General features: G+C 48.6%; 1 protein-coding gene across 23 annotated transcripts in view; it reads left to right on the forward strand.

Moving 5' to 3' along the window:
* Positions 1 to 26,289, forward strand: part of LOC105478940 (low density lipoprotein receptor class A domain containing 4) — a 436,625-nt gene that overhangs the window by 290,870 nt on the left and 119,466 nt on the right. The window contains exon 1 of one of the 23 annotated variants that reach the window (XM_071085767.1): positions 1,176 to 1,832. The exons of the other annotated variants lie outside the window; for them this stretch is intronic. The gene's annotated coding sequence lies outside the window, so the exon portion shown is untranslated. Of the gene's footprint in view, positions 1 to 1,175; positions 1,833 to 26,289 lie in introns of those variants that run through there. 23 annotated transcript variants of the gene reach the window in all.

A 26,289-nucleotide genomic window follows, 5' to 3' on the forward strand; every position in this document is an offset into this window, starting at 1 on the left:
CGTGCCACCACGCTCAGTAATCTGTTTGGTTTTTTTGTAGAGACAAGGTCTCACTGTGTTGCCCAGGCTGGTCTTGAACTCCTGGCCTCAAGTGATCCTCCTGCCTCGGCCTCCCAAAGTGCTGGGATTATAGGCGTGAGCCACTGTGCCTGGCCAAAGGGTAGCCTTTTTAGTGTGTGTGTTTTTTCTTCTTTTTTCACATGCCTACTGTGTCAGTCTTGTCATGTTTTTAAAAGGCTGACTACTGTGTATTTTTAACTGTTCTTAACTATTACCATTTTTCAAAAGTAGTTCACTAAGCCTTTGTAAGAAGGTACAAGTGGCTTTCATGCCATAATATCAGGTCAAAACACATATAGGGGAGCCTTAATGTTCTTTTATGTGAGGAAAGCCCTCCCTTTGGGGAGGAAAGAAAGCTGACTTCTGAAAACCAAAGCTACAATGGGAAGATACACTTTGTCAGCTGGGGGTGACGTGCCAGGGAGAACGACAGCGGAGAATCCTTCTCCACACACGTCCCGCCGTGGACACCAGAGAATCCTTCTCGCCACACGCACGTCCCACTGTGGACACTGGAGAATTCTCCCCACACACGTCCCGCCGTGGACACCAGAGAATCCTCCCCACACACGTCCCGCCGTGGACACTGGAGAATCCTCCCCACACACGTCCCGCCGTGGACACCGGAGAATCCTCCCCACGCACGTCCTGCTGTGGACACCTCCGCACTGTGCTTCGGTTTTTGCTGTCAGCTGTGGCCTTCCAGTGTGATTCTTGGGTCAGGCAGCCTCATCTCCACTGTCCGATGAGACACCAGTGGAATGGAGATGGCACCAGCACGGTCTCACTTCCTTTCCTCCTCCCCTCCAGAGCGTCACCTCCTGACGGGACTTCGGTTTCCTCTTCAGAAGCACATGTTTGGTGCAGACATGTTGCCCAAGACTTGACATTTGGAACTGTTGGGAATAACTTGAAAGTCCTTACAATGTGATGTTTTGGTCTTAAACAAATGTTTAGGAGGGTTGTTAGGAAATGAAGAGTTAATGGGTGCAGCACACCAACGTGGCACATGTATACATGTGTAACAAACCTACACGTCATGCACATGTACCCTAGAACTTAAAAGTATGATAATAAAAAAAAAGTCAAAAAGCTTCAAAAAAAAAAAAAAATATATATATATAGCTAACCTCACGGAGTCACTGTGCAGACCCTCTCAGCAGCTAGCCAGGCTGGCCTGGCCCTGATGGCCCGGGAAGAGCAGCTGTCTTGCGACCTCCCGCAGCAGGCACATTGCGCCGTCTCTCAAAGCCCCTCCTCCGGAGGTGCCTCCTCTGCCCGTGGGGCTGTGCGGGACAAGTGGCTGCGTCTCTGTCTCACTGCGGGACAGCGACGGGTCTCAGGTGCTCTTTCCTATCGTCCACACCTGACTGACTAACGCCGCTCCGGGAGCCTGGTTTTGAAGCCGCCGCTCGGCGTCACGCTTTCCCGCCGCTCGTGGGAGCAGCGCCCGTGGGAGGCAGCGTCACTCCCAGCTCCTCAGAGAGGAGACCACATCCGTGGCAGTGTGCACCTGTCCCTCTCAGCGGCCCTTTGTGACGCCCGCGGGAAGTTCTGCGTTCAGTTCCTGACTCCCAGAAAAACGTCGTGTGTTTTGAACTGAAACGAGGCTGATGTCAGAGCCTCCTCCAGTAACAACGGAGAAAATCTACATTAGAGGAAAGAAACCCTGAAGTTCTTTAAATGCTGCTGGAAGAAGACGCCACAACGGACTGCGGGTTGTTGACAGTCACCGCAGAGACGAGATTGTCGAGGGAACCGGCCGGGAGTTGGTGAGGCCGTCAAACAGGTCATCACAAATACGGTGAAGCAAATTTAGAATCAGTGTTTAGAAGGGAGAGGAAACCGTCGGCAGTCTGACCCGTCAATTCTCCTATGTTTTCAAATGTTGTAACTATGAAGGTAGCTTGCAGGAGCCTTGAAGCCCCTCATGCCCACCCCAAGCCCCCTGTCACTGCTGGGTCCCAGCTTTGCAGCCACCTGGAGAGGAAGGTGCAGGGGTCTCCGTGCAGTGAGGATGATGGATGGGACTGCAGACGGCTGGTGCTGTGACTGTCGGGGAGATTGAGGCCGGGGGGGCGGAGTCGGGGGCTGCGTTCTTCCTCCTGCACCTGCTGTCAGGATTTCAGCAAAACGTTGCGTTTCTCCTCCTCAATCTTAAATAGGTACAGTGACTGCGTATTCATATTAATGAGCATAATAACAATGATAAAACTGGCAGCAGCCTCCAGTGAATGTGGTCTCCTGCAGTAGAAATATTTACCCGATGTGTCCTGCCAGTGAGCGAGATTTTGGCATTAAACCTAGACATTACCTCATCCTCCTGGGCAGACAGCCGATTGCCATGCTAAGCAAGTCTGCAGCCGAGAAGGGCTGAGTACCTGCCGACGGCTGCCCGGCCCAGACCCTGGGGAACACGGTTTCCTTGAGCTTGTCTGTCTGTCTGTCTGTCTGGGTCTCACCCTGATTTCCTTTCTTTCTCTTTCCCTCCTCAGGTTGTCATTGTGTATTTTCAGATTGTGTTGCTTTTATTTTTTGCAGAATCTTGTAGGGTGTGTCGTGAAACGTCTGCCAGCCAGGTGGGTGGGTGTTATTAATAATCCACAGAAACCCGAGGGGTCGGGAGCGAGAAGAGGAACATGACGTGCCTCTGTGTGCACAGGATGCCCCACACTCGCTCACACACGAACATCCGTCTGTCTCAGAGCCAGGGAACGGGGTGGGGGTGGGTTTGGTTTAACGCATGATAAAAACAGGGGCATTCTGTAATAACAGAACTTTCATTGCCAGATTTTTAGCAACTAAAATAATATTTTGAAACATTTGGAATTGTGCTAGAAATGTGTGTGTGATATGTTCAACCTAAGAAAACATCACACTTAAAATGCTTTTACTCCACGGGCTTCAGACCCTTTGAAATTGGTGCCTACACAACCGGGAAGTCCGGGCAGGCGCCAGAGGCAAATTGAAGGGAGGAAGTGACATCTTGTGTAATGCTGCGAATTCACAGAGGCTTTGAACCATCACCAAAGTAGCAAATACTCATTGTGGAAGTTTTTGCAGTGAGGTACGGAAAACCATTTCAGCTGCTCTGTTAGGTCTCCTGTGTTTTCTGTGGCTCCTGATGTAAAATTTCACGTCCTGTCAGTTTTGTTCCTCTTACTACTTAGTGCTTTAGTTTTTATCAGCTGGTGCCACATCTTTTAAAAATCTGTCCCGGTAGCCTCCGTGCAGGTCCTGACTGATTCACCAGCTTTGGGACTGTGTCCAGATGCATTTTGTGATGCCTCTTTTCTAAAATGCTTTTATTTGGGTTTAAGATTTACTAATTCTTTTACACACCCATAAGTGAATACCATTATTGGTATGGATACTACCAAACTTTTGTGTGTGAAGTTCATACCAGGCACCAAGTCATTTAAAACATTTTACTTGTGTGCTGAGCTTGTAAGTGTACAACATGACTGTCTGGTAAATTCTTAATTATTTGTCGACTTGGAAGGAAAAAGATAAGTAGGGAAAAGATAAGGTAGCATTCATCCGGTGGCAAAAGGACAAGCCTTGTGTAGCTCTGCTTCTCACCCACTCCCAGCCAGCGTGGGCCGCGGCTGTCTGAAGTGCACAGGTTCGACAGCAAACAGGAGCGCCACTGGGAGGACCGTCAGGCCACACCCGTGGGCATGATCTGCCTATGAAACAGGTTTCTCGGTGCTTTGGGTGGATGTTGACTTCTCCTGAGCCATCCTCAGAGCACAGCTGGTGGGGAACCTCACCCGTCTGGTCCCTCCTGAAGCAGGCTGGCTGGCAGCCACAGGCGAGGATCCCAGTTGTTGGAGGTCAGTGCACACAGCAGCTATATGCTGTAGCAGAAAGAATGTAGGGGAGGAAGGGCTTGCGAAGGAAGGGCAAGAGAGAGCAGACTTTGTGGCATCAGTCAGGTATATGTGCTTGTATTAACATGCACCTGAGAGGCCGATGGTATTACGTGGAATTCCAAGTTTCAACCGCATCAGTTCTGTCTCTTGTGGTTTATCTGTGGCCACCATCAACCGATGATGTGTGACAAAACGTTGAAAGTATGGACACCTGAAAGTGGAGGTGGATACTAAGGACATTTAATTTTTTAAGCTCACCTCCAGGGTTTTTTCCTTGGTTACACGGAGGATGGCCCTAGGTACTAACTGTTGGAAATGGCAGCATTGAAAAGTGCAGCAGTTTCTGCTTCCGCAGCATCTCAGTTCTGTGCAGCCTTTGAAAATCCTTTTCTGCAGAGAGCTGGCAACCCGCCATTGTTTCCAGCCGGCAGCGTGGTCCCTGCCACCAGGTGCCTGAACAAACGGCGATGTGTGTGAGGGTCTCTTCTCCTGAGTAAAATTACCGTAAAGATTCTAAATGAGAATGGAGACTTTGAAAAAATCTTCTCTATTTTTCTACTTTAAATATCAAGTAGGGGAAACAGATCTGAAGGGAAGAGGAAAGAGGACCAGAAGGGGGCTCCTGGCGGTGCAGGAGACCTGTGGATCCAGTGGAACGCAGCCCCGTGTAAGGTGGAATTATCATGGGGTGGGATGTGCCAGAGCGGGGAGCAGGCAGCCCAGGCATGCGTGCGTGGATGGAGCCCCTTTCTAAAGTGAGTTCGGTTTTATTCTGGGCAGGCCTCATAGGCTGTACATCTGGCAGGAGATGAGAAAGGAAAGTCTGGCTCTTGTTTAAAAAAAAAAACTAAGTGAAAAATAATTATTTAAAAATGACTCAAGAAATAATTACGAGAGTAGTTACGATAGAGTAAGAGGATTTGTTCTTCATTTTCCAGATTTTATGTAACATGGATATACTATATTTAAAGATTTATTTTTTCAGTAACATTACTGGTGATAGCCAAGGCTTACATGGTACATAATACATGCCAGGCACTTTGTAGAAATGAACTCATGTCGTCCTCCCCACAAGTCTATGAAGTTGGCATAATTCCCATCTCCACCGTAGATCTGAGGGAGGAGGCTCGCGCAGGTCACGGATCTCGCAGGTCACGGATCTCGCCTGGAATCCCACAAGTGGTAAACGGTGGAGCCAAGAGTTGAGCGAGGCAATCTGGCCCCAAAGTCCGTTCGTTGACCCCTATGCCATACTCCCCTCTCAAAAACAGAGACTTGGACACCAGATCCAAATTCAAACAAGACAGTTCCCCGCTTTTATCAACCTAAAGCATCACGAATGGGTTGCTCCAGTTTGCAGTTACGGCTGAATGCTGAGTGGCATTCGCCAGATGAAGACCGTGGCTTTTAAGAAAAGTGTCCACAGTCTGTCGATGAACAGTTGCAAACTCAGAGAGAACGAAGCCGTCTAGAATATTGCATTCATTCTATGTTTTTATTTTTATTTTATTTTATGTTTTTGAGACAGAGTCTCGCTCTGTCGCCCCGGCTGGAGTGCAGTGGCACCATCTCAGCTCACTGCAACCTCCGTCCCCCGGGGTTCAAGCGATTCTCCTGCCTCAGTCTCCCGAATAGCTGGGATTACAGGCGTGCATTATCACGCCCGGCTACTTTTTGTACTTTTAGTAGAGATGGGGTTTCACCATGTTGTTCAGGCTGGACTCAAAACTCCTCACCTCAGGTGATCTGCCCGCTTTGGCTTCCCAAAGTGCTGGGATTACAGGTGTGAAAGAACCACCCCGCTCAGCCATTTTGTATTTTCTCTTCCGAGAGAGGCATGGCTGTGGCTTATGCTGCCGGCTGTTGGCTGGTAACCCTGTATCTCCATTCCCACAGACATGCCCCACTATTGTCCTTGCTGTTTGTGATGGATTCTGACTTGGGAATATCCACCCTTAGTAAGAATCTTCACCTTCCCACTAGAGGACGCCTGCAGTGACCACAGATGGTTGGAGAAGGTGGCTTGAGTCTGGAGACCTGGACTCCAGCACTGCCATGAGGATGGGGACAGGGATGGGGATCTCAGGGGTTGCCATCCATTGTCCCCAAACCTAGTGAGGAAGGCAGGTTGGAAGCCTGACAGGCTGAAAGCTAGGCCTGTCGTGCCCGACAGTTGCCAAGTTACGAATGCACAAGAAGAGTTCTTGAAGTGCGACTCCAGTGAACACACAGATGATAAGAAAGGAAAATAGCCTTGTCGTTGACATGGAGAAAGTCTGAGTGGTCTGGATAGAAGGTCAAACCAGCCACAACATTCCCTTAAGCCAAAGCCTCATCCAGAGCAAGATCCTAACTCACTTCAATTCAGTGAAGGCTGAGAGAGGTGAGGAAGCTGCAGGAGAAAAGTTGGAAGCTAGCAGAGATGGGTTTATGAGGTTCAGTGAAAGAAAACATCCATATACCATCACAGTGCAGGGTAAAGCAGCAGGTGCTGGGGTAGAAGCTGTGGCAGGTTATCCAGAAGCTCTAGCTAAGATCACTGATGAAGGTGGCTGCACTAAACAGCAGATTTTCAGTGTAGAGGGAATAACATGCCGTATAGGATTTTCTATTGGAATTCTATTGGAAGAAGATGCCATGTAGGATTTTCATAGCTAGAGAGGTCAATGCCTGGCCTCAAAGCTTCAAAGGAGAGGCTGAATTTCTCATTAGGGGCTAACGCAGCTGGTGACTTTAAATTGAAGCCAACGCTCATTTCCCATTCCAAAAATCCTAGGGTCCTAAAGAATCATGCTAAATCTACACTGCCTGTGCTCTAGAAATAGAACAACAAAACTGGATGACAGCAGATCTAAAATAGATCCATAGATGTATTTTTAGCCCACTGTTGAGACCTACAGCTCAGAAAAGAAAGGTTCCTTTCCAAGTGTGACTGCTCACTGATAATGAACCTGGTCACCAAGAGCTCCGATGGAGACATACCAGGAGGCTAATGTTATTTTCATGCCTGCTAACGCAGCATCCACTCTGCGGCCCATAGATCAAGGAGCCATTTTTACTTTTAAGTCTTACTCTTTAACAAATACATTTCCTAAGGATATAGCTGCCATAAATAGTGATCCTTCTGATGGGTCTGGGCAAAGTAAATTGAAAACCTTCTGAAAAGGATTCCTCATTCTAGATGCCATTAGGAACATTCATGATTCATGAGAGAAGGTCAAAATATCAGCGTCAGCCAGGCACAGTGGCTCATGCCTGTAATTCTAGCACTTTAGGAAGCTGAGGCTGGAGGATCGCCTGAGCCCAGGAGTTCAAGACTAGCCTTGGCAACATAGGGAGACACCATCTCTACACAGAATTAAAAAACAGAGCCAGGCTTCGTGGTGTGCACTTACGGCGCCAGCTGCTCAGGAGGCTGAAGTGGGAAGATCACTTACGCCCAGGAGGTCGAGACTGTAGTCAGCCATGATCACGCCACTACACTCCAGCCTTGGCAACAAAGCAAAACCCTGTCTCAAAGACAACAGAAACACAACAGGTGTTTGGAAGAATTGGATGCCAACCCTCCTGGATGACTTTGAGGGATTTAAGACTTCAGTGAGGAACTAACTACAAATAAGTTGGAAATAGCAAGAAAACTAAAATTAGAAGTGGAGCCTGAAGATGTGACTGAATTGCTGCAACCTCATGATCAAACTTGAGTGGATAAGGAGTTGCTTCTTATGGGTAAGCAAAGGAAGTGGTTTCCTGAGATAACATCTGCTCCTGGTGAAAATGCTGTGACTATTGTTGAAATGGTAACAAAGGATTTAGAATATTTCATAAACGTGGTTGTTAGAGTGTTGCTAGAGCTCTAGAGGATTGACTTCAATTTTGAAAGAAGTTCTGCTGTGGATCACATGCTATCAGAACGGCATTGTGTGTACAGAGAAATCTTTTGTCAAAGGAAGAGTCAATCAGGGAGGCACTCTTCCTTGTTCTCTTATTTTAAGAAATCGCCACAGCTACCCCAGCCTTCAGCACCCACCACTGTGATCGTTCACCAGCCATCAACATTGAGGCAAGACCCTCCAACAGCAAAAAGATTGCAACAGAGTGAAGGCTCAGGTGATCAGTAGCATTTTTTAGCAATGAAGTATCTTTGATTTGAGATATGTACCTTTTTTAGACTTAATGCTGTCACACACTGAAGAGACTACAGTCTAGTGGAAACCTACCTTTTACATGCACCGGGAAGCGGAAATGTCTGTGTGACTCACTTTGTTGCAATATTCACTTTATTTTGGCGGCCCAGAACTGAATCTGCGGTGTCTCCGAGTATGTCTGTGCCATAGTAACTAAAATGTGAACCGTATTGTTCAGAGGCAGGTGTTACTGAACTAAATCGTGGTAACCAAAATGTTTGTGTATCTGAACTGTGTGAAGTGGGGATGGCCTCTCCCTGGTTGGATCTGGAATGGAAGAGGTGATACGTGTTTGTGGGAATGGGGACCTACGGAATGGAAGAGGTGATGCGTGTTTGTGGGAATGGGAACCTACGGAATGGAAGAGGTGATGCGTGTTTGTGGGAATGGGAACCTACGGAATGGAAGAGGTGATGCGTGTTTGTGGGAATGGGGACCTATGGAATGGAAGAGGTGATGCGTGTTTGTGGGAATGGGAACCTACGGAATGGAAGAGGTGATACGTGTTTGTGGGAATGGGGACCTACGGAATGGAAGAGGTGATGCGTGTTTGTGGGAATGGGAACCTACGGAATGGAAGAGGTGATACGTGTTTGTGGGAATGGGGACCTACGGAATGGAAGAGGTGATGCGTGTTTGTGGGAATGGGGACCTATGGAATGGAAGAGGTGATGCGTGTTTGTGGGAATGGGGACCTATGGAATGGAAGAGGTGATGCGTGTTTGTGGGAATGGGAACCTACGGAATGGAAGAGGTAATGCGTGTTTGTGGGAATGGGGACCTACGGAATGGAAGAGGTGATGCGTGTTTGTGGGAATGGGGACCTATGGAATGGAAGAGGTGATGCGTGTTTGTGGGAATGGGGACCTATGGAATGGAAGAGGTGATGCGTGTTTGTGGGAATGGGGACCTATGATTTCAGCTGAGTCCCAGGAGTCAGCTCGGAGACTTTCTTCATGTCGTGCAGCCTCCCGGGACCTCCGTTTCTCTTCTGCACAAGGCTGAATAACCTTCACAAAGTCTTTTCTAGCTCTAAGACTTTGGTTCTATGATGCAGGAGTCCTTTAGAGAGAGTTCCAAAGAAAGTGATAAATACGATTAAAAATCATCTTTGATATAATGGACTTTGGAGAGTTGGGGGAATGTTGGGAGGGGGTGAGGGATAAAAGGTGACATGTTGGGAACAGGGTACACTGCTTGTGCGATGGGTGCACTAAAATCTCAGAGTTCATGGCTGTAGAACCCCCCGTATGATTAAAACCACTTGTACCCCAAAAGTATTGAAATAAAAAAATCATCTTTGAAAATATGAGGAAAGGTGAAGGTCAGCTGGGTTGGCCTTCCTGGTGCAGAACGACGGTGTCGACGCCAGTTAAGGTTCCCAGCCAGGGCTGGTGACGGACTGTCTGTCTCCGCTGCAGACTGTGGGAACAGAGAGGCACTGCCGGGGGCGGAGGGAGATACGGCTGAAAGCATGGAGAGGATTAATGCGGCTGGGGTGAGGAGTGAGAAGGAAACTTCCAAACAAAACAAAACAGGAAGATAGTGGAGATGGTGCCCAAGTGATCTTTTCATCTGCTCGGAAAAAAAATGGAATCAAATTCCGATCCTCCAACGAAAAGCGAGCACATGGAAGTTAGGAGAACGGCAGTGGTTTCTGGGAGCAACATTCTTCAAGCCTGGATTGGGTCACCCATAGAAGTCATGGAACTTGTGTTCTCACACACGGATCTGTGAGGAGTGGCCCGAGTGCAGCCTGTGGAAGGAAGAGGAGAGAACTGGACCTGCTCAGGTCTCTCTCCACTGAGCTTTCAATCCTGTTTCTGAAAAGGGAAGGCAAAACGTGCTAAAAAATAATCACACAGGGCCGGGCGCAGTGGCTCACACCTGTAATCCCAGCACTTTGGGAGACTGAGGCAGGCGGATCGTGAGGTCAGGAGTTCAAGACCAGCCGTCTCTACTAAAAATACAAAAATTAGCCAGGTGTGGTGGCGCACGCCTGTAATCCCAGTTACTCAGGAGGCTGAGGCGGGAGAATCGCTTGACCCTGGGAGGAGGAGGTTGCAGTGAGCCAAGACCGTGCCACTGCACTCCAGCCTGGGTGACAGAGCAAGACTCCATCTCTAAATAAATAAATAATAAATAAATAATCACACAGGTTATCAGTGCACTATTAATAGCAAATGGGCATATTCTTTGAAAAGTATCAGTAAAGAAAGGAAATACGTGTCATAAATTCTGTAATCGTTTTCTGATGGGTAGAGATTTCCCTCGAGGACTGACGTGAGTGGGCAGGGATGAGAAAGGCAGTGATTGTCTCAGGCCCCCCAGTAGGAAAGGCGAGGGCCTGGGTGCAGGTGCTGGAACCACCCCAGCGTTGCTTCTCCCTCGGGCACGCTGGGCCGGGAAGCACTGGCTCTCAGCAGTAAAACTCCCCAGACCTAAAACAAAGAGAAGACCTTGGCCTCCTCTCTGTTTGCTCAACGTAATGCCCCCAAATCAGACTGTATGAGGAAACACACAAGAAATGTATTTTTAGTGTCACTGGCATGGGGCATGTTCTGGGGACTAGAAAGATGTACAACATCTGGGTTGTACACCCAATGACAGCTGATGTATATAGTTGACATTTCTTTGTGCATAGAAATTAAGTTTCTTTTTTTTTTTTTTTTTTTTTTTTGAGACGGAGTCTCGCTCTGTCCCCCAGGCTGGAGTGCAGCGGCGCGATCTCGGCTCACTGCAACCTCCGCCTCCCGGGTTCCCGCCATTCTCCCGCCTCAGCCTCCCGAGTAGCTGGGACTACAGGCGCTGCCACCACGCCCGGCTAGTTGGTTTTTTTTTTTTTTTTTTTTTGTATTTTTAGTAGAGACAGGGTTTCACCGAGGTCTCAATCTGCTGACCTTGTGATCTGCCCGTCTCGGCCTCCCAAAGTGCTGGGATTACAGGCGTGAGCCACCACGCCCGGCCAGAAATTAAGTTTCTAACAAGGAGCGCTGGCATTGCTCCGTTTATCTAAGTCAGGTTGGAAGGCAAAACATCGTGTTTTGTTTTTAAATGTAATTTCCTTCCCGTTCCTTTTCATGGCTGTGTCTCATGCTGGGCCTACAGAGTAGATATAGGCTGAGTAAGAAAATGTGGCCATATTTTAGCTACGCCATTATTTTAACCCCTCAACCACACGTCTGTTGTGGCATGAGGAACCTGTGACTGAAATAAATCTCCACCAGAGTCATGATATGGGAATGATCTTCCTAAAACCCTCCATAGCTGTAGTCACTTGGTCGTCTGTGGCCTCGTTTCCTACGGGAACGGCTTCGTAAGAAATGTTCTCAAAACAGGAGCGTCCCTTGTGGTTCTGCGAGGTGCTCACCGTGAGCTGCTGGCGTGGAAATCGTTGTGTGCTTACAGTGTGGGTGTTGAGTTCTTTTCAAACCTTAATGCTTTGGGGCGTATATTACGTTCCAAACAGTTTTGCCGCTTTTGACGTTCACATTCTGGATGTTGACTTCCTTGGATTCATTAAGTAATTTTATGTAGTTCACAGTTCCTAGGTTAAATGGACTTGATCAATTCTTCCTTGAGCTTTAGAGAACTAATGACTACTGCATTTAATTTGAGAAAATCAGAGATTGATTTTTCCAGATATTCTGCCTCCTCCCTCCTGTAACTCGAATTGCATTTATGTTTAACCTTAACATTTCCACCTATACTTTTGGGATCACTGGGTTCTGATAGTGTCCTGGGTATTACTGGTCAAATTCCAATTGGCTGGAATATGTTGGGATTTCACATTTTGCTTGAAAATAAATTTGGCAGTGGAGATGACTTACACTGAAAAGTAAATTTTTTTGGCTTTTTTATGTGTTACCCTATCCTGTCTTCTCTCATTGCCTTTTGGACTTCAGAGATTGTCTCTGAATTATCGAATGACAGTGCAGAGTATCAAGTTTGGCCACAGATGCTAGTTGCTTAGCAGCAATTCCTTTAAACGAATAAGGGTCTCAGCTGCCCAGAGGGCCAGCCCCAGAACAGGGTCTTGCACGGTACATAAGCTCCATCAATGTGCACAGTCTGACGATCGTGTCATCCAGCCTGCCCTGCATTGCTTTTGTTTTGTTCTGGGTGGCACTTGCCCCTGGGTCACAGAGCTGCCCTGAAAGGTGACAGAGCCTGGCTAGCCCTCACTGTAACACGCCCTGCACCCTTGCTGCCTCCAGGCTTACAGACAGCCTAGTAACGGTTTCTGTAATCTGAGCTGTGTGCTGCTTCGGAACACATTTAGCGAGCAGTAAGCCGGTCACATTTTCCGCGTTACCGCTGTGGGCTAAACACAAGATGTGTTTGTGGGGGGGCAACTTTGGTCTCCATGGACGTTTTTTGGCCATACTTACATAGTTAAGTAATTAAATGACGTGTTTTTTCCCCTTCCTTTGTTAGGGAAAATGTAAACTTCAGGAGCTTCAGATCCTCTTCTTGGGGATCCTGTGGGGAGCTGGATCCGTGGATTTTAGGAGCGGACAGGTCCTCACAGGGCTCCACCTTCGTCGTCTTCATCGGTCTCTTTATTGTGAGCTTTCAGAGCTTTTGCTGAATTTTCTTGCTATGTTGAAATCACCAGTGCCCCAAGCCTTGGACCTACGTTGGGCTTTGATTTCATGAGAGCGTGTTAGAAGTTACTCAGGGAACACCTGTCAGGCCAAGTTAACAGTGTAAAAGGTGGGTGCTACCCTGGCACACTTAGCCCGTCTTTTAAAGCTCGAAACGTGTAAAAGTGTTCAGAGATCTTGTTGATGAAGACGCTGATTCAAAGTCAGAACTTGGAGAAATTCAGATAGACGTCCTGAGAATTTTCAGCAGAAAGTAATGTCGGCTTTTTCAGCCACAAGGGCCCCAGCACTACACCATTGCGGGTCAATTTGGGAGATCGGGGTGCTGGAGAGAGGGCGATCCATACAGTCCCAGCAGACTTTTGTCTCTTGCCGAGAAGTTGAAGAGACTGGAAATGATTGTTGTATTTCTTTTGTACTTTGTTGTACATGTCAACTCTGGTACTAACTTCTAGTTAATTGTATACAGGTCTTATTCCATAATAGGAGTCCCCCATTTTCAAGGAATCCTTAACAACCCATGGAGGGCTGAAGTCCTGGATTCAATCCTGACTCCCTCCGTGAACTGTGACCTTGGAAGAGTTAACCGCTTCTTTAAACCTCAGTTTCCTCCTCTCTGCAATGAGATAATCAACCAATTTCACATAATTACTGTGGAAATTAGATGAATACAAATAAATCACCTAGCACAGTGTCTAGTATATAATAAATACACAACGGTTATCGATTCCATTTCCTTCCTTCCTCCATTTATAAGCTCAGCGTTAAATAACTCGTTCTTGTTTAATTGACGATGGATGTCTGAGCCAGGCGGGCCTCACTGACAGGTGAGCCAGGATTCTGGGGCCAGATAGAGACCGACGAGGTAATGGGGAAGGCTGACATCATAGGCCGTGGTATCCCTCTCTGGTTACACAGTCTTTAGACTATTTAAATTCCATATTTGTGTCTACGTGTATATTTATTTAAAGAAGCTGTGGGTTCACTTAGTCTTGTAACTTCTACCTTGCACAGCTGTGTCTCAGAGCTCATCCCAGGATCACAGGCTTATGCAGTGCAGCTTGATGAGCTAAGCTCAGGCATAAGCCCTGGTGAAGCCTAGGCTGGTGTTGCTGTCCAGCCTCTGCAGACGTCCTGGTGCGCAGGTGAGCGCTGTAGGTTCCGTGTCTCTGCTCACACCCGCCTTACGCCGTGTGTCGGTGAGCGAGCTGCCGACAGAGGCTCTTCCAAGCTCTCTCCACGCTTTCACTGAAGGGCATGTTCTCCCACCCCCACCCCTCTTCTCCTTCACTTCTTGCCACATCACCACTGTGGGCAGCTTTTTTTCTTTGTGGACATTTTTGCTGCGTTGAAATGGTTATGAAGTAACTGGATCACATAACTGTTAAAGCGTCAGCCTTTAGAGAAGACGGTGGAAGCGGTGGAGCCTGTGGTCTCGATAGGCTTCGGTTCCGTTGGTCTCCCGAGCAAGCCTTCCTGTGCGCAACACTGGCGTGCTTTCTTTCTTCTGCCTGCCTCTGTCGTTACATTGGTTTTAAAGAAACCAGAATCCTCGGTGAGCTGCCTGTAGGCACGAGGGAGGGAAGGATGAGTATTTCTGACTTTGCTTTTTGAAAAGCTTCCAAATATACAGCAAAGGACAGGAGATAGGCAAGGAGTGGTGCTGGTTCTTGCATGTCACTTTGAATGTAACTTTGAAGCCAGATTGTCCTACGTGGCTTACGGTTATCGGACGGTTGTCTTAAAAAACAAAAACAAAAACTAAAGCACGTAGACACCAACACAGACGAGCAAATGCTAAGTTGTCATGTAATGCAAGCGACTGATCCGAGGTATCGCACTGGTGAAAGGTTCCTTCTGTTTTGCCAGCTTCCTGAAGGAATCTCAGTCGACTTACAAATTCAAGTGTTTATGTTTCGTCTTTCAACAATGGTTCTTTATTTTACCTTTTTAAGGATCTAGTAAGTGAGACAATGACAAGATTTGTAGAGCTGAAACATTTCTAAATTATATTAAGATCACTACTGCTTGAGGTGTTTATTTGCATTTTATGGGGAGTTTCTTAAGCAACCTGAAATGTTTTGTTTTGTTTGAGTCAGTGTCTTGCTGTGTCACCCCGGCTGGAGTGCAGTGCCACAATGATAGCTGACTACAGTTTTGAATTCCTGGCCTCAAGAGATCCTCCCACCTCAGCTTCCCGAGTAGCTGTGACTGTAGGCGCATGCCACCATGCTTGGCTAATTAAAATTTTTTTTGTAGAGATGGGATCTTACCATGTTGCTCAGGCTGGTCCTGAACTCCTGGCTTCAAGTGATCCACCCACCTTGGCCTCCCAGAGCACTGGGATTACAGGCCTGAGCCATCATACCCGGCCTAAGCGGAAATGTTTTTATTCCTAAAAGTCTCCATGTGTGAGAAAAAAGAACTGTGGGTCTTCGGACCATATAAAGGTTTTATTTACACATCCCCCTCTTCCCTGCATCCAAAATTGAATGTGGAAAAAGTGAGGGTGTTGCAAATACATGTGACAGTAACAAACTTCTGATGAGGTTTTTACGGCACTTCACAGCAGCAGTGAAGCCGTGAACAATCTCTTCTGATGTTCTAGAGGAGCCCTCGTGTCTTACAGAAAGTTCTAGCCCCGTGCAGCCAGCACATGCCCGTCTTTGTTCAGCTGTCACCTGGGTGGCACAGCGCAGATCGAGGGGACACCTGTGCCTGTGAGGCCGTGGGGGAGGGTGTGACGTGCACAGACCTGAGGACCTGAGAGCGCCCTCCTTCACCAATGTGTGTGCATTGTGTGGCTCTTTATTGCTAGGGTGGCTTTTGAAATTTCGTTTGTTTCTAAAAACCAACAGCGTGGCACTTCAAGTGGACACTATTTATGATTCAGGGATCAGTGTCTCAGGGCATCAATGTATTTCAGTCCTAAAAAGTTTTATAAATTCCGGATAAGGTCATATAAAGGTGTTTCGGTTTGTTACCCTGGATAATGGCAATTCATTTGGAGGAGAAGCCTTTCACGATGCTTCCTGCTGGCACCTTCTCCGAAGGAGAGTGGCCTTGCATCAGCCCGTGTTCCTTAGGCAGCTCGCATCCCTTCATTTCATTTCATTCGTTTGTTTACTTTGAGACAGGGTCTTGCTCTGTTCCCCAGGCTGGAGTGCAGTGGTGCAATCCTAGCTCACTGCAGCCTCAAACTCCTAAGCTCAAGTTATCTCTTCGCCTCAGCCTCTCGAATGTCTGGGACTACAGGCACAGGCTACCACACCCGGCTGATTGTTTGATTTTTCTGCAGAGACAGGGTCTGGCTGTGTTGCCTAGGCTGGCCTTGAACTCCTGGATCAAGCGATCCTTCCACCTTGGCCTCTCAAAGTGCCAGGATTACAGATGTGAGCCATTGCACCTGGCCTGGCATCTCTGTTAAAAATGGTTTATTAAATACTGAGTTGATACAAGCAAATATGTGTAACCTATGTGTGAAGTATTAAGAACCATCAGAATCCGGTGGATGCTTTATGTCCCCACTACCCAGTTCCAGCAGAAGAATGTTCCTGTCGTCTTCTACTTCCCTCACACAGACACATCTAGTTTCTCTAACTGATGACTCCCCGTGCGGGACAGCCACCTGCACGATACACATGAGTAATGACGTGGTTTTCCCTCCACGTGGTCCCGAGGAACCAGAGGTCGCTCCGTTTTGGAAAGAGCTTCCCGGTTGCCCGGGGGTTATGGAGTCTGCTGGTGGGGCTTCCTTAGATGTCTGAGTGTCTCTGGTGGCCACCAGTGAGGTGCGCTCACTGGGTTCAGGGAGGGCGGCCCGCGAATGCCTGGCTCCCACATAAGCAGTGTGGTCCTGGAGGCATGCGTGGGGTCCCTGGAAGGAGTGCAGTTTGCAGTTGTTGAGGTCCACAGGTGGGGAGTATTTCCCTCTAGCTACCTTTAGGTCTTTATATGACATTCTGTTCTTATAACATGTCTGGGCATGACTTTCTTTTCTTTTTGTCTGGTTCGTTATTTTGTGAGATTCCGAGTCTGTGGATTGGTGTCTTTCAGCAGTTCTGGAAAACTCACAGATTTTCAAGATCTCCTCAAACATTGCCTCCGCCTTGGTCTCGTTATCCTCCCCGTGTGATGAGTTGTGGGTTAGGCCTTCCCACTCTGTCCTCTGTGCTCCTTCTCTCTTCTGTATTTCCCATCTCTCTGCTTTCACATTCTGGGTAACTTCCTACAGTCATTAGTTCCCTCCTCAGCTGTGTCTGGTGTTATTAGACCCATCCAGTAGGTTTGTGCTTCGTGTATTCTGTTTTTCATTCCAGAAGTTGTATCTGTTTTTTTTCAAATGGGATTGGTCCTTTTAAAAAGTTGTCTTTCTCCTTATACAAAGTTTCCAATGTCTTCTTTTCTTTTTAAGCTATTAAACATACTTAATTTTACCCACTCCATCTGATACTTCCCACATCTGAAGTCTTTGCAAGTGTCATTAAACGTCCTGTGTTTATGCTGGATCTCACTCATGGTGCTTTGTTTCTTGTTTGTTTTGTGATTCTTTTTAAACAAAGAGCTTATAATTCTTAGAAGTACATCTGTGGAAACTCTTGGCCTAGGTTGAAGGTGGGTTTCTCCAGGGGATCCATGCGTTTATATGCACCAGATGTCTTGGAAACATCCCCAGCTTTGACTATTTTCTGTTACTGGCTTTGGTGTTTTTGACTCACCCAGAGAGTATGGTTTTAGTTTATAAACCTCCTTGTGGGCAGACTTACGGTTACACATTCTCATGGGGGGAGATGGTTGTTCCCAGCCTCTGCAGACCAGTAATTTTCCTTGTAGGCGGCTAGGGCAGGATGGGTCTCGGGGATGGGTTTATTCCTAGTTCACCATCTGTGGAGGATGTAATTTGGTGAAGACGCAGATCCCCACAGTGGAAATGCCCCGGGCTTTGTCTCCCGTCTGCTGGCTGCAAGAGGGTATTAAAATGGAAGCTCGAATTCGTTACTTTGGCAAATACTTTCGAGGTGGAGACCTTCAGTGCCCAGTGAACTCTCTAAGTTCCTGCTCTCCTTACCTCATGGCCTCCAAGTATAGATTACTTTTTCTTACTGTCATTTTAAAGATTATTTTTTTATCCAGCACTTTAGTTGTTTCCAGTGAAGGTTCCTCTGGGGATCTCACTCGCTGCTGCCAACATGAAACTCACCATCCCTCTCGTTCCGGAAACACGTGGCGTCAACCTGCGTGGCTCTCCCTGGTGCTCTGGCAGGAGCTGGGAGCCGGGGTCAGCTCCTGCCCTGTCTGCCTTGGGTTTCCCTTCTCTTCACTGATTTCCTCAAGGGGATGCTTCCCTTTTCCAAACAGACTTGGCAACTGCCAAAGGTTAGCAGAAATGGGCCAGGCATGGTGGCTCATGCCTATAATCCTAGCATTTCAGAAGGCCGAGGTGGGCAGATGGAGTGAGCTCAGGAGTTCGAGACCAGCCTGGGCAACGTGGTGAAACCCTGGCCCTATTAAAAAAATACAAAAAAAAATTAGCAGGGTGTGGTGGCATGCACCTGTAGTCCCAGCTGCTCAGGAGGCCAAGGCATGAGAATTGCGTAAACACAGGAGGCGGAGGTTGCAGTGAGCCGAGATCACACCCCTGTGCTTCAGCCTGGGCGACAGAGTGAGACTCCGTCTCCAAAAAACAAAAAAGTTAGTGGAAATGAAATTTTCCACCATACCTCATGTTATCCCAGGTAGATACCCCAAAAACACTGGTTTACCAGCTCATACTGATTTTTCATTTTCATGAGTTTCGAATTTTCTGAGGATGTTTTATAACTAAGTCCTGTTGCCTCAAGTCTATGCTGTTAAGTACAAAAGCTTAAAGTTTAAAACATGCCTGGAATTTGCTACGTAAAATGTGCACTAACTACAGGTGCGTTTAGGTAATGAATACACGTGAAAAAGAGGGCAGACCTGTATGTGCCCTTGAGAACAAGGAATTTTCTCAACCATAGGAATCCTCTATAGACCCTATAATTTGCCAGTTCTGTTTTATCTCACACTTGTTAGGGGATTGGGCAGTGGAATGTTGCTGGTAATTCTTCAGAAGAATTCATGGGGATGAGTTGAATTTTCAGCGTTTCGTTGGAGGCAGCTTCCCAAGTCTGCTAAAGCCTGTCTTCAGCTTCCCCCGAAAGTTGGCCCTGTTGGCATCCTCTGATTGAGAGGAACGAGAACCTTGAGTAAATAATAGCAGTGGGGTATAGAATAACCCCACCCTCAAGGCACGAGGGTGATTCTTCCTAAACTGTACTTTACATATCTTGAGTGCTCTGTTTGCTGAGATATTAATAGATGTCTCTTGACAAAGGAAGTGCCGTATTCAGACAGCGGAAGGACGTCGTGTACATGGCCCAGCGGCCTGGAATGTCCACAGGAAGTGCTCGGGGCAGCTGTTCTTTCGGATGGGAGACTCAGAGGGAACAACTTAAAAATACCCACCCTCTGGGCAGTGTCTCACACCTCGAATTCCAGCACTTTGGGAAGCTGAGATGGGAGGATCTGTTGAGCCCAGGAGTTCACGACAAGCCTGGGCAACAAAGGGAGCCCTCGTCTCTACTGAAAATTTAAAAATTAGCCGGGCATGGTGGCAGGCGCCTGTGGTCCTACCTACTCAGGAGGCTGAGGCAGGAGGATCACCTGAGCCTGGGAGTTAGGGGCTGCGGTGAGCCGTGATTGTGCCACTGCACTTCAGCCTGGGCATCAGAGTGAGACTCTGTCTACAAAAAAAAAAAAATGCCCTCACATGCACATGAGATTAAGAAGACTGGACAGGAAAGCCTTTGTCAGAGAATGCAAGGGATGTTGCTGTCGGAGACTGCGTCCCCACCCTCGGCACCTCTTGGACAGGCCCCTGGAATTCGTCTTCCTGAAGACTTGGCATTGGAGGTAGCCTAGTGAATGCCCTGCAGAGTCAGAAAGCCCGTTAGACTTTGCCTAATGAGTCAGTCTCCCTCCTGTTGTAGCCTTGGAGTTCTTTTTTGTTTTTAGAAAAAGCCCCATTAGCAGCTTGCAGGACATGTATGTCCCAGGCAGGGCAGTTTGGCAGAGATGCCGACGCGACCGACATTGATCGCTGGCACTCGTGCCGCCTGGCTTTGCAAGCTATGAGGACGTGCACACTTGGGAATTGTTCTGTCTTAACCGTGAATATTTGTTTGCAAAATTTGGTTGAGAAGATTAATTGCCTTCTTGTTAAGCGTATTTACATGATTAGACTAGTTTGTGATTCGCTACAGGTGTAAAAATCAGCCTGTTGTGGAAGATCTGGAGTCATTAGGAGCTTTTGCGCTTGTTCTCGTTAGAGATGGGATAGAGCGAAACGAACCAGGAGCACCCGAAGTGTGACAGATTGCCTCACTGATGTCCTCTGAGTACCTCTGCTGGATGGATTGCCAGTGGAGTGGCCTGGGAGGCGGTGCAAACCCACGAGATGACAGTCATCTTCTGTCACTGCTCTCTTTTACGATGTGAGTGGCGTGAGGAGGAAGAAGGGAGCAGTTGCTGCATGAGGTTTGGAAACTGAAGTTGTCACAAGGTCTGTTCCATGAGCACATGACGGGGAGTCGATCTGAGCTTTCTCTCAGCCCTGTTGCTGACTTGCTCTGTCTTGGCATACAAAAATTATCTTAAATATGGGCACTTCCATACGATGAGGATGAGATATATGGAAAAATAAGCAAATTATAAAAAGTGATAGTCATTACTGGCCCTGTAATTTGACATCTAGGAGCCGTCTCTGTTTTCTCTGAGGCTGGTGGGTAATCCGCTCCAAGACGGTCTTGTCTCCGTGGCAAGTGGCTGAACGTGCAGTGCCCGGTCTCCTTCCGCAGGTGGGCTCAGGACACCGACGCTTACTTTGCAGGGTTGTGGTGAAGTAATTCGCCTGAAGCTCTCAGTTAACAAATGCTCCTTGTTGGTCACGTGTGTATCCTGTTTTCCCCTAAAGCAGTATTTTGAAAACTGGAAAATATTTCCCGTCTGTTTCTTTTGTTTGAGGTGATAAAGGCTGTGGCGTGTTCCGTTCTCCTTGCTTTTTAGCAGGGACTGGCCAGGCTGACTTCCTGCCCTCTGGACAAGCTGCCTAATTCTCCACTAGCCTGTTGCCTTGCTGTTTTCTAGAACCAAAGGACCTCTCCTCCTGCTCTCCAGGCAGACCCTCGAAAGTGGGACATTGTCTACACATGATTCTAGAAAATCTCCTAAAACAGACCTTTTTTTGTTTTTTTGTTTTTAACATTTGTGTAGCATGACATCACACCCTCGTCGTATAACGTTGCTTAACAGCGTACGTCTTTTACGTGTCTTTCCCCGCGGGGCCTCGGAAGGGCCGGTCTGCATCTCTCGTATCTGCACTGAGTGGTCCTAAGGGGTGGTTTGTTTAAACCGCAAATGCGATCTGTTTTCAGAGATGCAGCTGACTTGCTGGGCTTTGTGTCCTGGAACATGGCACCTGCTTGAAATCCTCAACAGTCCTTCTCTGTGTCATCCAGGTAGAAGCTTACACGCTGCAAAAAAGGGACCACAGTAATATGGCATCAGACATAAAAGCCGTATTTGGAATGTTTAGCTCTGTCTTTTTTATCTGGGCCAAATGTATTTTCTACTCTTTCAAATGAACCTAACACTTAAAAACCCAGCAGCAAATCCTAGGGTGGTTTGGGGGGGATTTTAGTCAGAAATTCATGGTCAGCTTTTTGCAAATATTTGATAGTGTTATCTTGAATGTACGTACAGAGTTTGTAAAGGTGTGTTTGACGCATTTACGAGGTGCTGAGAGTGGACGCGCCCACCTGTCACTCCAGCCTCACGTGCCCCCCACCTTCCTGGCTCTGTCCTTTAGCCCAGATCCAGCTCCCCAGGAGCAGGATCACTGTGCCCCCCGCAACGTTCCAGAGAGCCGGTGCCCGTGGGGGTCCGTGTCCGCAGCAGCCTCCTCCTGCTGTTCCCACTGTGTGAGGCAGACTCTGAGACCATCCCCAAGACCCCCACCCCCGAGTGTGCACACCCTGGCCGTCTCCTTTCCTGGGTGGGGTGGGACTGGGATGTGGTCACATGGGTACTCCTCACATCAGGGCACATTCGGTGGCCTAGGCGAAGGGATTTGGCAGATGGAATTGACATCCCCGATCAGCTCATGAGAAGGGAGATTGTCCTGGTCTAATCAGGTGAGTTTTTAGGGGGACATGCAGCGGCCTCACACACCCTCCTGCTGGCTGTGAAGAAATGAGCCACATCGTGGGGAGGGGAGTGGGCCACGTGGCAAGGAAACAGGGACCCCAGCCCTGCAATAGCAAGGGACTGAATTCTGCTGACGGTGCAGGCGAACGCTGAAGAGGACCCCAGGCCCGGGAAGGGAGTGCAGCCGCCTCGATCCCAGCCGCAGGAGAGCCTGAGCCACCCGGGCTGATGGCTCCGTGCCGTTCTGAGCTGCTGGGTGGTTGCGGTGTGCGGGGCCGCGGTGGAACAGCCTCCTGGGCTCTTCAGAGCCGCTGGCTGGAACGTCTCCTCGTTTCCTTGCTGGGCGCCGTGCGATTGCTTCCCCGGCCACTGCCCTGGTGTCTGGGTGACGCCTGCCACAGACCTTTTCTACGGGGACCCCTTTGCCTTTCCCGGTGGCCGTTTGGGAAGGATTTGGACCGACCCCAGTGGGCTCTCCCTGGTGACACGAGCCTTTTGCTGTGGCTGACTCCAAGGTCAAGGTGGCCCCGGCCCCACGCTATGCAGCAGGAGGCAGCCCGTGTCTCCGGGTCTCTAGCGTTCCTGGGTGAGGATCAGGCCACAGTCCACAAGCCCGCCTGCCTTGTTAGGAGTTTTTCACAGACGCCTCGGAAGAGCTTCTCTTCACAAAGCCATCTCTGGCCATCAGCACCTCAGTCTTCCAGGTCAGGGCCCCCCGACTTCCCCTGGGACTGAGAGGAGCCTCAGAGCACCAGGGAAGCCCCTTCCGAATCAGGACCGGGCCCCTCTGCGTGGTGCAGAAGAGCCAAAGGGTCTCGGGTTGGTTTTTGTTTTACGCTTTCCTTTGAAAAAACACATGTGATCGGCACCCTCGCTTTGATGTGTTATATTGATTGTATCTTGGTGCTTCCTTCGAAACTTAAAATGACACATTCTGTTAAACCCATTCAATTGTTTCTAAAGAAAAATACAGGTTATTTATGCTTAATAAAATGAAGTTACTTGAGTAGATGCAAATCTCTTCACCTGGGGCTTTGAAAAAAAATGTAGGCAGAGTGGTTAGTCTGTTATCTGGGAACAGAGTTTGAAGGAAGGCGCTAAGTTGCCTGGTCACCTTATTACTGAAAAGGAGAGTTACTGTCTGTATCAGTTAGCTAGTGCCTCAGTAACGCCGTGTAACAAACCACTCCGTAGCTCAGCGGCTTCAAACAATCACCATTTGTTATGGAAAGCTCACGAAACATCACTTTCATCTATCCGTGCTCCAAAACCTGCTCATTCCAGCAAAAGCCGAGACAACCAGATCACACGGAATCAGCTGTGCGCATTTCAGCGCCCCGCAAAGGAGATGTGGCTTCATGCAGGGTCCCCGGAATGGAAGCCTTGCGTTTTTCTCCACATCAGAACTAAGCCCACGATTCTATCCTGAGCTGCTGAAGCTTTAAGTGTGATTTGATCTTCTTGATCTTAAAAAGAATTAAAATGCCAACTAAGTTGGCGTGTGTCACTCTCCATCTCGCCCCAGTTCTAAATTAAGGCTGCCCTAGTTAAAGCTGCTTATATCCTCACTGTGCCTGAGCGTTAGAAGAGCTTAATTACAATCCCCGCAATCGGTTTGGGAGTGTGCGTGCGCCTTTGCATGGATGTGTGCGTGCTCGCGGGCAGGCACAGGCACACGTGTGCTTGGGTCTGGATGCGGTGCTTTGTGGTGAAGTGGGAGTGGCACGGGAGCCGGCAGACCTGTGTGTTGAGTCCTGACTCTCCACATGATTATTTCGACCTTCAGCAAATGACTTAATGTCCAAGAGCTTGGGTGTCCCTATTTGTAAAACAGAGACACTGATCTTAAGCTCTCTGTTTTTCTGGGAGAACGAAGAGCACAGACCAGCACCTGGCACACGGGGAGCCTCATCCCCACGCCCTGAGTCCATTTTGCAAACCTCACATTTAAACACGCTAAAGGCAACCTCTGCCTTTCAGACCACAGAGCTGCTTCTAGGTCCCGGCCGTCCTGGACACCTGGAGAACGAAGCAGTCGGGATCTCCAGGGAAACAGGCGTTCCCATAAACGATTGGTTCTGCAGAAATCTGACCAATGTCATTGGAAGTTGATGGGCGTGCTTCAGGGGGCTGAAATCCCGTTTCCAATCTGTGTTGTGTCTGGGAAGGTCTTGGCATCTGCTGGGGTGACCCACAAAGGGCCTGGCCTCACTGGGCTTGTGGAGGCCCTGGAAGCAGAGCGTGAGCAGGAGGGCAGAGCTAGGTGGGAACCGGAACTCCAGCTTGCCCGCGCCTGGGTCCTAGGCAGAGTGGCACCTGTGAGTGGAAAACCAAAGCCCTGACTGACTGAGCAGCCTGTGAGACGTGCTGTGCCCACTCTAGGGGCTGGAAAGACCAGGAGAAACAGTTCTTCTCCCACCTGTTCCCTGGGCCGTGTACCCCAGCGGGGGCCTCACCACCCCCTTTGTCACTCTTCTCCAAAGGATATCTTGCCCCCTCCTGTGTGTCTATGTAGGGTTTCTCTCTGCATGCAGATTTCGAGCAGATTTTTCTATTTCAGAACACTTTTTCGGTATTAAACATGCTTGAAATCTCATGGACTCAATCGCAGTTTGGGAATTATATTTTGGGAGGAAGGGAGCTAATTTCCTGTGGGCATGTTATGGCACTGCTAGAACAAACGCTCCCGTAGGATGGATGTGGGATGTATCCTGTGTGTGTGTCCATTTCCCTTTGCGATTTAGATGGACAGCATCTCCTCAGCCTTCAGGATTTCTGCAGGAGCCTACTGGGCTCCTCTTGTCAACGAGCCTGCAGTGACTCCTTGCACTGCATGTGGTGGGGAAACTATCCCCGGAGAAGCTGGGGCATGTCGTAAAGTGTGTGGAAGGGATTTTTATACTATTGGAAAACATAGCATGCACTGTGAACAGCTCTAAATGTGTGAGAAGAGAAAGAGAGATGTGTCTGTAAGAGGGGAAATGAAGTTAGCTCCAGAAACAAAGCCAGAAGTATAAAAAAGCAATTAAAAAGTCTCTCGCATTTTCGCATTTTCCGTATCATGAGATCACTTGTGATTGAGCCATACTTTTTAAGTAATGGATATTTTCTCCATTTTCTCGCTTGAGCATTAACTGCCATTTCTGTGTTACTCTTGTGAGGTTGTTTTTGGTGTGATTTGATCCTAGTCAGAGCAAAAATAAAATGTCAGTTCTACGATGATGGACTCTGTAATGTGGAGAGCACCTGCCGTGTGTCATGGTTTCGTCTTTATCACATCCTCGAAGGTGTTTTTCCATTTGTATGTGAGTGAGCTGGGCCTCAAAGAGGACAGGAGATTTGCTCGGGGATGTAAGGCTGAGAAACGGCAGACACGGTGTGAACTAAGGCTTCGGAGTCCTGGTCCAAGGTCCTCCCCTCCTCTCCCCTCCTCTCCTCCTCTCCTCCTCTCCTCCTCTCCTCCCCTTTTCTTCCCTCCCTCCTTCCCTCTCTTCCTTCCCTGAGTGGTGTCCTGGACCCTTTTCTGGTTCCGTCTGTCTCACGAACATAGATGACGTGGATGGTGTATGGAATGCACGGCACTGCTACGCTTGTGCTGCCGGATGAAAAGCTTGTGCTCCCTGTCATTTGCAGCTGCCCTTGGCAGAGAACGTTGGGCAGTGATGCTGACTGGGCTGGGACCTCATGTCCTAGTGCAGGTTCCCTGTAAGACACCATTAAGTTTCATGCTTTTACTCAGCTCAGTGGAGCAGGCTGTGAGGCAGAGAAGCCAAATAAGTGAATTTAATGGTGCTCAGAAAATACCAGTTCTGCAGACACTTCATGACAGCGGTCACAGATCAGCCTGAGAGAGTCATGCATGGGAGGATGTCTTAATATGACTGACAGGGCTGTCACTTGGCATATGCCCTTGTCCTTGAATGAGGCATGAACTGTGCCTTGTATAGGAGGCGGGCCTCCGGACTGACAACGAAGGTTTGCTGACCGTCTGGAGACCGGGCCCTCATGGCGCTGGCCCAGGCCAGGGGAGCCTGCTGCGCACACGACTTCTCCAGAAGGCCTCATTCTTCCCACCTCTTCTCAATCCTCGCCGAAGTCCCAGCTCCAGGCTGGCCCAACGTGAGCCTCTCCCCAGCCTGCGTCCCTCACCCGCGGGCCTTCCAGCTTCTCACCTTGTTCTGCTCACCGCCCCCTCTAGGAAATTTGTGGGGACTTGGCCGTATGCATGGCTACTTGGAAGAGGCAGAAGAGAGGGCTCAGCCAGAGGGAGAAAGCAAGACAGAGTGTGCGAGCAAAGGAGGGGAAGTGGAATGCCCAAGCGGTCCTGCGTGGTCTAGA

Source organism: Macaca nemestrina, chromosome 19, assembly GCF_043159975.1.
Source record: "Macaca nemestrina isolate mMacNem1 chromosome 19, mMacNem.hap1, whole genome shotgun sequence".
NCBI classification, from domain to species: Eukaryota; Metazoa; Chordata; class Mammalia; order Primates; family Cercopithecidae; genus Macaca; species Macaca nemestrina.